The sequence below is a fragment of the Panulirus ornatus genome, chromosome 4 (genome assembly GCF_036320965.1).
Source record: "Panulirus ornatus isolate Po-2019 chromosome 4, ASM3632096v1, whole genome shotgun sequence".
Classification (NCBI taxonomy): Eukaryota; Metazoa; Arthropoda; class Malacostraca; order Decapoda; family Palinuridae; genus Panulirus; species Panulirus ornatus.
In genome coordinates, this window is record NC_092227.1 from 75,548,629 (window position 1) to 75,567,527 (window position 18,899).

Consider the following 18,899-nt stretch of genomic DNA (forward strand, 5'->3'; position numbering starts at 1 on the left):
ACTAAACATGGATATGTTCTTGCAAGGACGAACTGCAGGAGAATATGGTTATACTAAACATGGAGATGTTCTTGCAAGGACGAACTGCAGGAGAATATGGTTATACTAAACATGGATATGTTCTTGCAAGGACGAACTGCAGTGTCTTGACATTGAGCAGAGGTTGAAATACGTGACTTTCAAAAAAGACAAATAGACAAAACAAATTAGTATTACTGAATTTAACCAGGGTGCAGTTTCGCCAATCCGTGATGTGGCAAAGGTCCAAATAATAATAATAATAATAATAATAATAATAATAATAATAATAATAATAATAATGATAATAATAATAATAGTATTAATAATAATAATAATAATAATAATAATAATAATAATAATAATAATAATAATAATAAAAATAGTAACAATAATAATAACATTGATAATAATAATAATAATAATAATAATAATAATAATAATAATAATAATAACAATACTAATAATGATAATAATAATAATAATAATAATAATAATAATAATAATAATAATAATAATAGAGATGTGTTTAGTACGGGAAAGAGACTGCCTGGTGACTGGCAGGGTGCGTCGAGTTCCCCCTGTTCGTGGACGATCTTAGATTCATTAAACAAAAACTGTGGTGTAGAAAGTTTGTTTTTGTTTTGTTTTTCACTGTAATTGCACATACTCGCTCTCATGGATGACGTCACTTGTGTTATTCACATCCACTGAGAGTATGTCAAAATGTCTTGGCTTAATCGGTTATTTAACTTTTTTTTTTTTACTACCCATGGTATGAAAGTACGTGTGGGGAAAACTAATTGTTTCGTAATGAATGATATTGAGAAGGAGACAGAAGCAAGCGAGCAAGTAGCGCGTGTGTGGACCGACTGATAATGTAAACCACGCGACTCGTACGTGTACTGAAGAAGTGCAAGACGTTACATACGCTATCAAAGATCCAAGGTTACGTCCAGATATGCCTCATCTTTTAAATTTGCAAAGTCTATTAATGGAAAAAAAAAACAAAAAACGATGGCCCATTTTCCATATCAAGAGTTTTAGATTTATTGATGCAGCAGCTCTCGTATCCTGTCTGCTGCAGGGTCGCTGTGTGAATAAGACACAAAAAATATGTTAGGTGTTGGCAACGCAACGAGTCATAATTGTTGGTGTATTTCAGATCTTGGCCACAATATCTTAAAATATGTAATCCCAAATGTAATGTTGTGGTCAATAAACATCTAATTTATCTATCTATTTGTTGACGAAGAAATGATGAAACTGGCTGAAAAACCTAAAGATTGTGTGATCAGGTCACCACTTACTCCTCTTTACTTCATGCTGGGCAAATTAAAGCTTAACCTCCAAGCTTTCCCTGTAATTCTGGTGAAGTTACGTAAGGAATGAGTTTGGGACAAAACATGAGAATGTATTTGTTTGTTGGTGTAAAGGATTGTCCTCAAATTTAAGTATTTGCAGGAGAAAACAGTCTCTGCCAAGTTATTTACCACCAAACTAATCCATGGACTAAGTATATAATGAACACATTTGCTTAGTTGAGCAACTGTTACTATATTGGTGTCATTGTGTGACCTGAGGTTGCCAGAGACCGCTAGATAGTCGAGTGGTAAAACCCAATCACCTCACATAAGATGCAAGAGTTGGAACCACGATTATTATTGTTTCCTGTATAAAAGAGATGAGAATCGTGACCCCCCACCTCTTTGTATGGGTTTAACCCATCCCCCACCACCCACCCAAAATATTTCAACGGAAATGATGCTGAAATTGCAGAGGGGTGGTGGAGGGGGGATCCTAAAGGGGGGAGGGGGGGGAATAAAGAGCAACGCAGTAACAAGAACTGCTTTAATTAACCTAATGCCGTTACCGGTGGTGTGACGTTCCTGTAACAATATTAGTCAAGGCTCCGACTCTTGGTATCTCGAGATATATTTGTACTTTAACAGTCGACTGAGAGACTGACGGCACATGTCTAATACCAACCACCTACACAGCACGCTGCCAGGTACTGGGATATTCCCTATGCCTAGAGGGAAACAGGGAGATTAAAAAAAAAAACACTGAAATGTAGGGAATTTTTCCCTTAAACTTAAGGTTTAATGATTATATTCTAGTTTGATAAACATATTTTTAACTCGGTGAAAAAAAGAGAGAACGAAAGAGAAAAAATATATATACCTGACACGTCCCGTCTGAGCTCACACAGTCCGTCCAGGACGCGTCCCTCGCTCAGGTGCGCATGCGTCGCCACCCGCCACACTCCGCCTATTGTTGCCAAGTTAAGTAATTTCTTGGGAGTTTTGCGAAAATACTGGATATTTTTTGAGGCGGATTTGTCATATTTACCAGAAATTTGAGCAATTTCAAACGTGAATATATATTATACATATTTACTAATGTCTTTGATGTTATATTCGGCCTCATGTGTAGATATTCGTCTGGCTGGCCAGTGGTTGCCTCGCTTAGTGTTTCAGCTGTGTCTTACAGGATCATTGCACGTCTTGTTCCCACCCCGTCTGCCGACCATTCTTGCCTAGCTCTCACCCAGAGCCGTCGTAAGTGCAAGTCCCCAGATTAATATGATATAAAGGGGCTCACTTTAAACCCCTAGTCTTACCGAAAGAACTGAGAAACATACCCATATTTAAATGATAGGTTAAGACCAGTGGAAAAAAAAAATAATGAGGATTTATCATATTGCCTCACTCTGCATTTGTGAAACAACTGCCCAGTGATTTTAACAAACGTGAAGACGCATCATGAAATGAAAAAGCACCCGAGTTATTTTCAAGAGCAAGTCAAAATTAACGTCCCCCAAGCTCAGTCAATGCCAAATTTACAAGTGAAGTTTAGGGACGATTAGCAATGTTTGTAGCAGAACCGTCAGTATTTGTGACGGCAGATCATCATCTTGGGGAAACCTGCGGAAACACTTAGTGACAGTAAACCAACGCCACAGAATATGAAGCTATGCAGAAAAGATGGCGCAAAAATATATATGTTTGTAAGTACTGAGATACCTCACTTTACTGACAGATTACGGGGAAGATCGTGGTAGTGCTAAATACTACGTTCTAATCAACGAATCCGCGGATGGATCAATTGTGAAACTGCTTAATGTTACTGTAAGGTTCTGTAGCAAGAATGTGCAAAAAAAGAAAATAGTTTCCATGTTTTTTGCATTAGTTGAAACTGAATCAGGCATTGCTGTAATAAGTGTTCGTGCCATAGTGAAACTCTTGAAGGCTGTGTAACTTAAATCCAGAAAATTTTCTTGGTGTTAAGAACGCATGTGTAAAATGCTGGCTTGAATAATGGTATTTGGGAATTGAACTCCCAAACCTCACACCGGTGCGATTAATGAGTGTGTGTGTGTGTGTGGTGTGTGTGTGTGTGTGTGTGTGTGTCATTCCCTTCTGTTGGCTGTGTAGCATTCTGTGGCTTAGAAACTGCTGAGAAATATTGATTTCGTGGCGTATTTTCGTGGTTTGGATACTTCAGAAAGGCAGATGTTGTACGAACAGTTGTTGGGAACTTTGTGTGTGTGTGTGTGTGTGTGTGTGTGTGTGTGACGATAAGGATATCAACGGATCCCACAGTGACTTATCCTGGCGCGGTGGGGAATAGCTTAGATTACATCCTGAAATTTTCTGTGAGGTCCTCTGAGAAGTTCTATGGCGCTGAAACACTCTTGTACAAGAGTCAACCAATCAGGAAACTGTACTTGCTCTCTCTATGCCCAGTTCTTCAGTCTATTCAACGAACAGTGAGCACTGGAGGGGCTGATCCGACAAATCTTATCCTTGCAACGACCAATAAAAAGAATATTTTTGACCACGAATTGACCCTCACGAACGATAACCCCCCCACACACAACCCCCCCAAAAACACACACACACACACACACACACACACAGCCCTATGGCGCTAGGCATGACTAGGCTACCGATTTGAAAAACACTGTAACAATTCAAAAATAGACGAGGCAGAAAGCATTGTCCCTAAACGTTGTATATATTTTGCCGTTAAACTCCGTTGTGAGTTGAGTAAACCCCACACAACTTTCAGGTACTACAGAAAACATGATTGTTCTCTCTGTCTCTTGTGCGTTTGAGAGTTAGGGAACCTATCGTACAAACTGATAAAATACTGTGCTACAAGCCAGAACTGATCGACATACCTGAGAAAATCAGTGGCGCAACCTAACGATAATAAATAAAGTCAAGTGAAATATTTTGAATGGCAGTAGATCATTTTAGAGATGCATCAGAGGTTAGTCTTTTCCACGAACTGTCGGACTTAGCAAACAGGTAAATTCTCCCTTCCTCACTCCAACGCCCAGGTCGAGAGATAGTATCTATTCACCTTAAGTGTCAAATTACAAACTCATTCACCTTAAGGAATCGGCTAAATATTGGGTCAGTATAGTGTAAGTCTCGCCGTTAAAAGTTGGATCTGAAGAGAAGCAAATAATGTGGCTCGGCTGATTGGAATATTGGCTGTGTTGACTACGACATCCACTCCAGCAGGAGGGTTTAGGTGCAAGTGTTTCAGTGACAGCCTTAGATGCAAATGTTGATGATGAGAATAGTTTCAAGCTGCAAAATGAACTTGCGAGTAAAATTACTGTCCAATGGACAGCTTCAGTTGGTTTCTGGGGTGTTTTCGTAGACGTATCTGTTACGTCTAGGGTACAACTCAACAATAGCCCCGGCTTCATACGCTACCCCTCCTGCTACGCGCAAACGTCAGGCCTGTACTGAAAAATATGAAGTAAATTAGGAAAATGAACTCAAATGCAAACAGTGCCTTACGAGAGGCAGTAAGGCACAGCTATATTTCCATTGCAAACTTTGCAAATCTGACGGAAGAGCAGGCAAGAGAGAGAGAGAGAGAGAGAGAAATGCCGCTGGTGCAGCGAGTGTACTTCAGTCGCCAGATGTTAGTGGTCACAGCAAGCAAGATAAGACAACGAAGGACGAAGGGATAAAGTTTGTTGCCGTTAACTTGTGAACTCAAATCTTTCACTTGCTGTCGCTGACCGCCTTGTTCCAGTGATATAAACAATGTGTCTGACTCGGAAATGGAAAAAAAGAAATAGATAAGCATTTGGACGAAATGCACAGTATTTGTTAAAAAAAAGAAGTCAGAAACATGAATTACCGGTGAATTACACACACACACACACTTAATAAATATTTTTTTTTCCCTATGATGGTGAATAAGTCAAACAGGCTGAGGCTGCTCTTGTACTTAGGGAAGTTACTTTTTTAAGTGATAAAGGATTCACTTTTAACACCGGTGCCCTCAGACAGTGAGTGCCACTGCTTTAAGTCTTATGAACTCGTGACGTATGGGTTTAGTGATGGAAATACACTGGTCAGTCGGGACCGATGAATTAACAGTTTACCATTTTTTTCAACATTGTTGAGACATGACATAACCTCATAATTTGTTTGTGATGAAACGCGTTTGTCATTCGTTCCGTGCATCATGTGAGTGCAAGTCACTTCCAAGATAGGTCGAATATAACTGGTGATATATATATATATATATATATATATATATATATATATATATATATATATATATATATATATATATATTTATTTATTTTTTATTTATTTTACTTTGTCACTGTCTCCCGCGTTTGCGAAGTAGCGCAAGGAAACAGACGAAAGAAAATGGCCCAACCCACCCCCATACACATGTATATACATACACGTCCACACACGCAAATATACATACCTATACATCTCAATGTACACATATATATACACACACAGACACATACATATATACCCATGCACACAATTCACCCTGTCTGTCTTTATTCATTCCCATCGCCACCTCGCCACACATGGAATATATATATATATATATATATATATATATATATATATATATATATATATATATATATATATATATATATATATATATATATATTGGAAAGGATCACAATTTTGCGCGTGATCAAGTATATTCCTATGAGTTCCAGGGGAAAATGAAACACGATAAGTTCCCAAGTGCACTTTCGTGTAATAATCACATCATCAGGAGAGACACAAGAGATGAAATATAAGAGTCAGTTGATATACAACGAAGAGACGTAGCTAGGACACTATTTGGTAAACATGTGATTGTCCAAAACAGACAACGAGTGTATCATAAACTTATTATGTGGACAAGACGAATTGTTTTACAAATTTTATCAACAGTAAAGTTATCCAATTTGTATAGACTTTTACTAATATTAAGGTTATAATTCTTTGTGTATTCGATTATAGAAGATTCAATTATATTTCTCGTGGTATTGGAGTTAGAGTTAATAACTGAGATGGCATTACTCCACTCAATACAATGATCATAGTTTTTAACGTGATTAAACAATGCATTTGATTCTTGTCCTTTTCTTATACTATATTTATGTTGCTCAAGTCTAACAGAAAGATCCTTACCAGTCTGTGCAACATAAAACTTATCAATTTCTACATGGCACTTTATAGATGCACCCAGGAGAATTTTCTGGTGAGTTCCTGATTAAGATATTCTTTACAGTATTATTGTTACTGAAAGCAACATTTACATTAAAGGATTTAAGCAAAATGGGAAGTAAAGTAAAATCATTAGTAAAAGGGAGAACTAAAAGATTCTTGGTGTCAATGAGAGGTTTGATATCAACTCTCCCCTGATGTGATTATCACACGAAAGTGTGATAATCACACACACACACACACACACACACACACACACACACTATATATAAATATATATATATATATATATATATATATATATATATATATATATATATATATATTTTTTTTTTTTTATAGTTTGTCGCTGTCTCCCGCGTTTGCGAGGTAGCGCAAGGAAACAGACGAAAGAAATGGCCCAACCCCCCCCCCCCCATACACATGTACATACACACGTCCACACACGCAAATATACATACCTACACAGCTTTCCATGGTTTACCCCAGACGCTTCACATGCCCCGACTCAATCCACTGACAGCACGTCAACCCCTGTATACCACATCGCTCCAATTCACTCTATTCCTTGCCCTCCTTTCACCCTCCTGCATGTTCAGGCCCCGATCACACAAAATCTTTTTCACTCCATCTTTCCACCTCCAATTTGGTCTCCCTCTTCTCCTCGTTCCCTCCACCTCCGACACATATATCCTCTTGGTCAATCTTTCCTCACTCATTCTCTCCATGTGCCCAAACCATTTCAAGACACCCTCTTCTGCTCTCTCAACCACGCTCTTTTTATTTCCACACATCTCTCTTACCCTTACGTTACTTACTCGATCAAACCACCTCACACCACACATTTTCCTCAAACATCTCATTTCCAGCACGTCCATCCTCCTGCGCACAACTCTATCCATAGCCCACGCCTCGCAACCATACAACATTGTTGGAACCACTATTCCTTCAAACATACCCATTTTTGCTTTCCGAGATAATGTTCTCGACTTCCACACATTTTTCAAGGCTCCCAAAATTTTCGCCCCCTCCCCCACCCTATGATCCACTTCCGCTTCCATGGTTCCATCCGCTGACAGATCCACTCCCAGATATCTAAAACACTTCACTTCCTCCAGTTTTTCTCCATTCAAACTCACCTCCCAATTGACTTGACCCTCAACCCTACTGTACCTAATAACCTTGCTATTATTCACATTTACTCTTAACTTTCTTCTTCCACACACTTTACCAAACTCAGTCACCAGCTTCTGCAGTTTCTCACATGAATCAGCCACCAGCGCTGTATCATCAGCGAACAACAACTGACTCACTTCCCAAGCTCTCTCATCCCCAACAGACTTCATACTTGCCCCTCTTTCCAGGACTCTTGCATTTACCTCCCTAACAACCCCATCCATAAACAAATTAAACAACCATGGAGACATCACACACCCCTGCCGCAAACCTACATTCACTGAGAACCAATCACTTTCCTCTCTTCCTACACGTACACATGCCTTACATCCTCGATAAAAACTTTTCACTGCTTCTAACAACTTGCCTCCCACACCATATATTCTTAATACCTTCCACAGAGCATCTCTATCAACTCTATCATATGCCTTCTCCAGATCCATAAATGCTACATACAAATCCATTTGCTTTTCTAAGTATTTCTCACATACATTCTTCAAAGCAAACACCTGATCCACACATCCTCTACCACTTCTGAAACCGCACTGCTCTTCCCCAATCTGATGCTCTGTACATGCCTTCACCCTCTCAATCAATACCCTCCCATATAATTTGCCAGGAATACTCAACAAACTTATACCTCTGTAATTTGAGCACTCACTCTTATATATATATATATATATATATATATATATATATATATATATATATATATATATATACTTGCTGTCTTCATCCATTTCGTCGCCACCCCGCCACACATGTAGCGCTCGGAATATACAAAAAAGTCCACTTTCGTTCACACCGAAACCACATCTCCCTTTCCACATCTAGGACCCACAAAACTTTCCATGGTTTACCTCAGACGCTTCACATGCCCTGGTTCAATCCACTGACAGAATTTCGACCCCGGTATACCACATCGTTCCAATTCACGATATTCCTTGGACGCCTTTCACCCTCCTGTATGTTCAACCCCTATTGCTCAAAATCTTTTTCACTCCATCCTTCCACCTCCAATTTGGTCTCCCACTTTTTCTCGTTCCCTCTACCTCTGACGCATATATCTTTTTTTTTTTTTTATCAATCTTTACTCATTCATTCTCTCCATGTGACCAAACCATTTCAACACACCCTCTTCTGCTCTCTTAACCACACTCTTTTTATTACCACATATCTCTCTTACCCTTTCACTACTTACTCGATCAAACCATCTCACACCACATATCGTCCTCAAACATTTCATTTCCAACACATCCACCCTCCTCACAACTCTATATATAGCCCAAGCCTTGCAACTATATAACATTGTTGGAACCACTATTCCTTCAAACATACCCATTTCTGCTCTCCGAGATAACGTTCTCGCCTTCCACACATTCTTCAACGCTCCCAGAACCTTCGCCCCTTCCCCCACCGTATGACTCACTTCCGCTTCCATGGTTCCATATCCTGCCAAATCCATTTTTTCTCCATTCAAACTTACCTCCCAATCAACTTGTCCCTCGACCCTACTGAACCTAATAACCTTGCTCTTATTCACATTTACTCTCAGTTTTCTTCTTTCACACACTTTACCAAACTCAGTCACCAACTTCTGCGGTTTCTCACCCGAATCAGGCACCAGCGCTGTATCATCAGCGAACAACAACTGACTCACTTCCCAAGCCCTCTCATCCACAAAAGACTGCATACTTGCCCCCTCTCTCCAAAACTCTTGCATTCACCTCCCTAGCTACTTAATCTGATTCTTTGTAATGGATGACAAATATATATTTTTCCTATGCTATTTTTCTAAAATTAAAATGTGAAATGAAATATACAGGTTTTAGTTGCTGATATTGTGCATATGTAAGGAATAGTAGTGAATGGCATTGCATATTACTTAAGGTGTATAGCTACTCAAGCAAAGCCTTACCCTATACTGAATCCATGAGACTGAATTAAACAACCATGGAGACATCACACACCCCTGCCGCAAACCGACATTCACCGGGAACTAATCACTTTCCTCTCTTCCCACTCGTACACATGCCTTACATCCTTGGTAAAAACTTTTCAGTGCTTCTAGCAACTTACCTCCCACATCATATACTCTTAATACCTTCCTCGAAGCATCTCTATAAATCCTATCATATGCCTTCTCCAGATCCATAAATGCTACATACAAATCCATCTATTTTTCTAAGTATTTTTCGCATACATGCTTCAAAGCAAACACCTGATCCTTACATCCTCTACCACTTCTGAAACCACACTGCTCTTCCCCAATCTGATGCTCTGTACATGCCTTCACCCTCTCAATCAGTACCCTCCCATATAATTTACCAGGAATACTCAACAAACTTATACCTCTGTAATTTAAGCACTCACTTTTATCTCCTTTGCCTTTGTACAATGGCACTATGCACGCATTCCGCCAATCCTCAGGCACTTCACTATGAACCATACATACATACATTGAATATCTTTACCAACCAATCAACAACACAGTCACCCTCTTTTTTAATAAATTCCATTGAAATACCATCCAAACCCGCCGCCTTGCCGGCTTTCATCTTCCGCAAAGCTTTCACTGCCTCTTCCTGTTTACCAAACCATTTTCCCTGACCCTCTGACTTCGCACACCACCTCCACCAAAACACCCCATATCTGCCACTCATCAGTCACGTTCAACAAACCTTCAGAATACTCACTCCATCTTCTCACTTCACCACTACTTGTTATTACCTCCCCATTAGCCCCCTTCACCGATGTTCCCATTTGTTCTCTTGTCTTATGCACTTTATTTACCTCCTTCCAAAACACCTTTTTATTCTCCCTAAAATTTAATGATACTCTCTCACCCCAACTCTCATTTGCTCTTTTTCACCTCTTGCACCTTTCTCTTGACCTCCTGCCGCTCTCTTTTATACATCTCCTAGTCATTTGCACTACTTCCCTGCAAAATTCGTCCAAACGCCTCTTTCCTCTCTTTCACTAACAATCTTACTTCTTCATCCCAATACTCACTATCCTTTCTAATCTGCCCACCTCCCACCTTTTTCATGACACAAGCTTCTTTTGCGCTAGCCATCACTGCTTCCCTAAATACATTCCATTCCTCCCCCACTCCCCTTACGTCATTTGATCTCACCTTTTTTCCATTCTGCACTCAATCTCTCCTGGTACTTTCTCCCCCCTCGCCCCCTTTACTCGCCTTCTACAGCACGCGGGGAATACGTGGGAAGTATTCTTTCTCCCTATCCCCAGGGATATATATATATATATATATATATATATATATATATATATATATATATATATATATATATATATATATATATATATACATATATATATATATATATATATATATATATATATATATATATATATATATATATATATATATATTTTTTTTTTTTTTTTTTGCCGCTGTCTCCCGCGTTTGCGAGGTAGCGCAAGGAAACAGACGAAAGAAATGGCCCAACCCACCCCCATACACATGCCTTGATTCAATCCACTGACAGCACGTCAACCCCGGTATACCACATCGCTCCAATTCACTCTATTCTTCGCCCTCCTTTCACCCTCCTGCATGTTCAGGCCCCGATCACACAAAATCTTTTTCACTCCATCTTTCACCTCCAATTTGGTCTCCCTCTTCTCCTCGTTCCCTCCACCTCCGACACATATATCCTCTTGGTCAATCTTTCCTCACTCATTCTCTCCATGTGACCAAACCATTTCAAAACACCCTCTTCTGCTCTCTCAACCACGCTCTTTTTATTTCCACACATCTCTCTTACCCTTACGTTACTTACTCGATCAAACCACCTCACACCACACATTGTCCTCAAACATCTCATTTCCAGCACATCCATCCTCCTGCGCACAACTCTATCCATAGTCCATGCCTCGCAACCATACATTGTTGGAACCACTATTCCTTCAAACATACCCATTTTTGCTTTCCGAGATAATGTTCTCGACTTCCACACATTCTTCAAGGCTCCCAGAATTTTCGCCCCCTCCCCCACCCTATGATCCACTTCCGCTTCCATGGTTCCATCCGCTGCCAGATCCACTCCCAGATATCTAAAACACTTCACTTCCTCCAGTTTTTCTCCATTCAAACTCACCTCCCAATTGAATTGACCCTCAACCCTACTGTACCTAATAACCTTGCTCTTATTCACATTTACTCTTAACTTTCTTCTTTCACACACTTTACCAAACTCAGTCACCAGCTTCTGCAGTTTCTCACATGAATCAGCCACCAGCGCTGTATCATCAGCGAACAACAACTGACTCACTTCCCAAGCTCTCTCATCCCCAACAGACTTCATACTTGCTCCTCTTTCCAAAACTCTTGCATTCACCTCCCTAAGAACCCCATCCATAAACAAATTAAACAACCATGGAGACATCACACACCCCTGCCGCAAACCTACATTCACTGAGAACCAATCACTTTCCTCTCTTCCTACACGTACACATGCCTTACTTCCTCGATAAAAACTTTTCACTGCTTCTAACAACTTGCCTCCCACACCATATATTCTTAATACCTTCCACAGAGCATCTCTATCAACTCTATCATATGCCTTCTCCAGATCCATAAATGCTACATACAAATCCATTTGCTTTTCTAAGTATTTCTCACATACATTCTTCAAAGCAAACACCTGATCCACACATCCTCTACCACTTCTGAAACCACACTGCTCTTCCCCAATCTGATGCTCTGTACATGCCTTCACCCTCTCAATCAATACCCTCCCATATAATTTGCCAGGAATACTCAACAAACTTATACCTCTGTAATTTGAGCACTCACTCTTATCCCCTTTGCCTTTGTGCAATGGCACTATGCACGCATTCCGCCAATCCTCAGGCACCTCACCATGAGTCATACATACATTAAATAACCTTACCAACCAGTCAACAATACAGTCACCCCCTTTTTTAATAAATTCCACTGCAATACCATCCAAACCTGCTGCCTTGCCGGCTTTCATCTTCCGCAAAGCTTTTACTACCTCTTCTCTGTTTACCAACTCATTTTCCCTAACCCTCGCACTTTGCACACCACCTCGACCTAAAACACCCTATATCTGCCACTCTGTCATCAAACACATTCAACAAACCTTCAAAATACTCACTCCATTTCCTTCTCACATCACCACTACTTGTTATCACCTCCCCATTTGCGCCCTTCACTGAAGTTCCCATTTGCTCCCTTGTCTTACGCACTTTATTTACCTCCTTCCAGAACATCTTTTTATTCTCCCTAAAATTTAATGATACTCTCTCACCCTAACTCTCATTTGCCCTTTTTTTCACCTCTTGCACCTTTCTCTTGACCTCCTGTCTCTTTCTTTTATACGTCTCCCACTCAGTTTCATTTTTTCCCTGCAAAAATCGTCCAAATGCCTCTCTCTTCTCTTTCACTAATACTCTTACTTCTTCATCCCACCACTCACTACCCTTTCTAATCAACCCACCTCCCACTATATATATATAAAACCAGTGTCATAGATATTGTATTGAGATATTGTAATTCATAACCAGTGTCACAGATATTGTATTGAGTTACTGTAATTCATAACCAATATTGTATTGGGATGCTGTAATTCATAACCAATATTGTATTGGGATACTGTAATTCATAACAGTGTCATAGATATTGTATTGAGTTACTGTAATTCATAACCAATATTGTATTGGGATACTGTAATTCATAACCAGTGTCATAGATATTCTATTGAGTTACTGTAATTCATAACCAATATTGTATTGGGATGCTGTAATTCATAACCAGTGTCATAGATATTGTATTGAGTTACTTTAATTCATAACCAATATTGTATTGGGATGCTGTAATTCATAACCAATATTGTATTGGGATGGTGTAATTCATAACCAATATTGTACTGGGGTACTGTAATTCATAACCAATATTGTATTGGGATGCTGTAATTCATAACCAATATTGTATTGGGATACTGTAATTCATAACCAGTGTCATAGATATTGTAGAGTTCATCGTCAATGAGTTCTGGACCACATATGCTAAATGCTCAAAGAAACATTGACGAAAAGAACCATTTGTGAACAGACACTTGTTGGTATAACTCCAATGTGGGAACACATGCTTAATGTTGCTGCTTTGTTAAAAACCTTTTACAACATCGATGTAGCCTTCAACAATAACAGAGCAAGAAGAGTGCGTGAGGAATGAAAGATATTTAGGGAAGCAGTGTTGGCATGTGCAAGAAAAGTGTGTGTGTGTGTGGTATGTTGAAGGAGGGAGGCTGACAGGTGACAAAGGAGTAGTGGAATAGCGAAGTAAAGTCGCTAATGAACGAGAAATGAGATGTATATGGGCGGTACTTACACAACGAAGAGGTGCAAATGATTGAGAGATGTGCAAGAGAAACCGGCAAGAAAGGGCAGAGATTGAAATAAAAGGCAAATGAGAGTTGGGGTTAGCTGTTACCAGCAATCTTGTTTTGCAAGGAGGTTAATAGTGTGAGAGAAACGAGAGAGCAAATGGGAACATCCATGAAAGGGGCAAAGGGGGAAGTGGCAGCAGGTAGTGATGAAGTGAGGAGGAGATGGAGCGGGATATTTTGAAGGACTGTTGAATGTGTTTGATGATAGGGTAGGAGATGTAGGGTTTTTGAGTCGGAGTCATATGCGAAGTGAGAGAGTCGTGGAAAATTATTTGCTGAAGAGAGAAGAGGTGTTGAAGAAACCAATGCGTAAGATGAAATGTGGCAAGACGGCTGGAGTCCTGCAGCTGAATTGAAAAAAAAAAAAAAAAAAGTGGACGAGTCTGTTGATGACTGGTTAGTTATGATTTTCAGCGTATGTATGGATGATGGTGAGGTGCTTGAGGATTGGCGGAATCTTAGTATAATGATACTTTACAAAGGCAAGAGGGGCTAGAGGTGAGTGGTTACTTGAGGGTGGAGGTATGTAGAGAGCTCAGACTACGGAGGAACAATGTGGTTACAGGATGTGTAGGAATAGGTGAAAGCTTTGAAGAATGGATCTAGAGAAAGCATACGATTGGGGTGATGTAGATGCCTTGTGGAAAGTCTTACGAACATATGGAGTAGATGGAAAGCTAACTAGAAGCAGTGAGTTTTGATCAAGAGTGTAAGGGATGTGTACGAGTAGGAAGAGAGGAGAGTGAGTTGTTCTGGGTGAAGGTCGGTCTGCACTATGGATGTGTGATGTCACCATGGCTGTATAATCTGTTTATGGAGGAGGGTGGTGATGAAGGTATGTCAGGAAGCCTGGAAGTAAGGCAGTATTTTGCTGATGACACAGCACAGGTGTGAGATTGGATTGAGATAACCGCAGGAGTTGGTGACTGAGCCTGAGTGTATAAATGGAGGAATTTGAGATTAATGTGAAAAACAGCAAAGGTATTAGGTTTATCAGGGCAGGGGGACAGGTTAGTTAGGGGTTTTTAGTTTGAATGGAAAACATTTGGAAGAAGTGAAGATTTGTTTTAGATACCTGGTAGTGGACATGGCAGCGAATGGAACCATGGAAACGGAAGTGAGTCATAGGGTGGGTGAGGGGGCCAAGATTCTGTGGGCATTAAGGTATTTGGAAAGAGAGGGCTTTATACGGGAGGGCGAAAATGAGTATGTTTGAAGTTATAGTAGTCCCCAGTGATGTTGTATGGATTGAGAGGCATGGGCTGTAGATGAGGTTGTTCGATGAAGGGTGGCTGTCTTGGAAATGAAATGTCTAAGGACAAAATGTGGTGTGAGTTGGGTTGATCGGGTAAGCAAGAAAAGTATTAGAAAGAGGTGTGGTAATGGGGGTGTAGTTGAGAGGGCTGAAGAGATTGTGCTGAAATGGTTTGGACATACGGAGAAAACGAGTGAGAAGTGTTGACAAAAGGGCTATACGTGTCGAAAATGGAGGTGACAATGAGAAGGGGAAGACCAAACTGAAGATGAGAGGATGAGGTGAAAAATAGTTTGATCGGGGCCTGAACATGCAGGAGGGTGAATGGCGTGCACGGGACAGGATGATTTGGAATGGGGGCGATATGCTGTCAATGTCCTGAATCAGTGTATATGAAGGAATCGGGGACAACCATGGAAAGATTTATGGGATCTGATAGTGTATAGGGAGCTGTGATTTCGGTGCATTACACTTGACAACTAGAGAAATGATGTAAGCTAACGCGGGAAAGGGGTTGGCTGACAGTTTTAAAAGAGAAAATAGCATCATAAGGACAACTGATATAGGAATGACAGAGAAAATGATAAGGCCGAGACGTGGGATAGGACAGCCAGGTTATCAGCTTACCGTTCCAGCCGTTATCAAAACCTTATCAAGAGTAGGATACACTATCAAGCCTGTAATTAAATTTTCCTCCCTCTGTGTCAAACTGTATTGTTCAATTACAAAATCATATAAATCTCGTGTGTTATGACGTTCTGTGCGTCTCATAACGTCGACGGGCAGCCCTGTGTTATTCTGTTCTTGCTTCCAAAACAAAATGTATAGGATAAAGAGGACAAGATTGATCAAAATAACAAGTTTAGGAAGGTGCCTCTTAGGGATGTTGTTATCAAGTGCAATGATTCTTGTAGTGGAGCAAATAACTTCTCCATAAAGGCCAGACTTGTAAAGGCAATGTTTAAAAGTTGCCAATTATTGGTTACTTATGTAAGCCAACGAATTTTTTTTTTTTTTTTTTATCTCGTACAGTATGATTCTATGTCCCTGCACCTTTCACTCTTGGTTTGTGAAATATTCATATTATACTTTTTTTCTGAAATAAACGGTTTGTCTCATCAGTTTCTCATGTGAGCTTCCAAGTCAGATTTTTTCTTAAACAGCGAATGTAGGTTTTTTTTACATTTCTATTTAATTAATTATTGAAGACGCTTAAATAACTGTAATTCGCTTTGGAAAACCTCAAGTAGCCATAATGTGGCTTAACGATAAGATTGTAGAAAAATAAGGTACCATATTTAAACAGGATTTATGTATAAACAAAAACAAGGTTACGTATTATATTTCAAAAAAATAATCTTTATCAGAGTTTAGAATATTACTATTAATTTTATTTTACTATAATTACATAGAAATAAAACTATAAACAATTTCAAGAGAAATCTTATATGTCTTGTCCGCTAGAAATCCATAATTATCTCGAAGTCAAATCCGTGAACTTGAGTTAGTAGCCGACACAAACGTTTGGTCATTTCGTCACTTGGTGATATTCCACTTTGCGCCACGTGAATCGAAAGAAGTTACCTGGGGAAGCCACTAGAATAACCCGTCGAGGGCCTGGTTGCTGTTTCGTCTTCATCATCATTCAAGGAAACTACTGATTTTACGAAATGGTAAGATGATAATGTGAGCCTGATTCACATTCTCCAAGTTGTTAGAAATGTAATAGCTTTCTCCCAGTCCTCTGAGCGTCAGATCTGCTTCACTTCAAGGTAAGGGTTCATCTTTTGAGTATAGAGAGATATATCGTAGAAGAGTGAAACACAGTAGGAATAAAGCATTTCAGTAGCATTTCTAAGCCGGTTATGTTTAAAGTATGGCGGTTCCCTCTTTAGAAAATGAGGTGAGCAGCTGTCACCCTATACCCCGAACTCAACCGAAATACATCAAGATTATTGTAGAGGTCGGCTAATAAATATCTTAAGAAGCACTTCAACAGTGTAGGAGAAAGGCATGTATGTACGGGCATAAAGTTGTCTTTAGTAGATCACGTGAGGATTATGTTTAGACAAATTCATAAGAATTCATACAGAACAGGAAGAAACGACACTAGAATATATATTAGTTGATTGGGTTTTTCTTCAAGTTTATTGATGTATTTCACTGACCTGCAGCAATCCTATTGGTTCCTTGAGTTTTAGGAATACTGTAGTTGGTATTATTTTCACGCTTTTTCTAGATGACGGACTTTAACAAAATTGGTACCAATGAATTCTTTAGAATGTGCAGAGTTTATATATACTGTGAGATTTATAGGTGTATTACCTCCATCTCCATCAGTTTTGAATGCTTGTAAATTAGGCAGGGCTCTGAAGTACTGATAGGGGAGATTATGGGATAAAAACGCTTGTTTAGTGGCAATATCATAACCAATTATATAGGTGTTGTTACTGTGGAAAGTAAAGAAACTTGAAATTGGGAAAAGTTATTAAGTTTCAGCTCCTCGAGGTGACACTAGTTTTACTGGAGTATCCAAGTCTCACCTCACCATGGGTGGAACTAAAGGAGGAGGCATCACCCAATTACGTCAGGGTAATACTTTTAGATCTGGACAATCACCTGAGGCGTGCTGTCACTTTTAGTTTTCTGTGACAATTTTGGAGCCACACTGCCTCTGGAAAAACTGCATCGAGTTGCCTTCTGACAGTGGTTTGTCAAAGGGGAGGCATGTAAGGCTAAAAAGTGGCACTAGAGTCTACCAGTTATGCCAAGGGTTGAGAGACGAGTGATTGAGGGTGATGGCACTGAATATGAATGGGATGACTGGTGGGAGTTAAAGGAGGTTGATTGTGGAGGGGGTTTAAAAGTCTTAGCTTGGATGTTTCATTAGAGTAGAACACAGAACATAATCCTTGAAAATGTGGATCTATATCCTGAAATTGTACCCTGCAATATACCTTACAGTGAGCTGTTGCTCCTGAGTTAAATAGTAATAAGACATGATTTACAAATAAGGAATTAAATTCTAATTAGTAGCATGTGTTTCATGGCTACTTTACTGCCTACCTAGGAGAATGAATACACCACAAAATTTACGCTGACATGGTCAGTTAATACAAGACTAGATAGTCAGTGTATGTACCTTACCTTACCTTTTTGCCCCAGGAGTCCCCTTTGTTCATACGAGACCCTTGCAGCACTCAGGAAATTTGGCCATGCCTACCATTTGGGACAACAGGTCAGAGTGATGTAGTGTGTGCACATCTATGTATGGAAAGTGAAGAGCAATTGAGTATTAAGTGCTCAGTGTCTCCTACAGGCTATTCAAAATGTTAATACAGCACAGCCGTTGGTAGCTCCATATCATTTTATTGTGAAGTGTTACCTTAGTTGTTTTCTGAATGATGGATGGTAGATAAGGCAATAGTAATGAGGATTCCGTAAATGAAAGAAAGTGTGCGGTTGACGTAAAAGTTTGAAGGACACTTGCAAAAAGCAAAAGAACCC

At 39.6% G+C, this 18,899-nt stretch overlaps 1 long non-coding RNA gene across 3 annotated transcripts in view; it reads left to right on the forward strand.

The window, feature by feature from the left end:
- The first annotated feature begins 2,322 nt into the window (after positions 1-2,322).
- The window catches only part of LOC139745740 (uncharacterized), a 34,456-nt gene continuing 17,879 nt past the window's right edge, over positions 2,323-18,899 (forward strand). The window contains exons 1-2 of one of the 3 annotated variants that reach the window (XR_011711927.1): positions 2,323-2,393; positions 16,857-17,164. This is a non-coding gene — a long non-coding RNA (uncharacterized lncRNA). Of the gene's footprint in view, positions 2,394-2,456; positions 2,580-16,804; positions 17,165-18,899 lie in introns of those variants that run through there. The other 2 variants (XR_011711925.1, XR_011711926.1) reach the window with 2 other exon arrangements.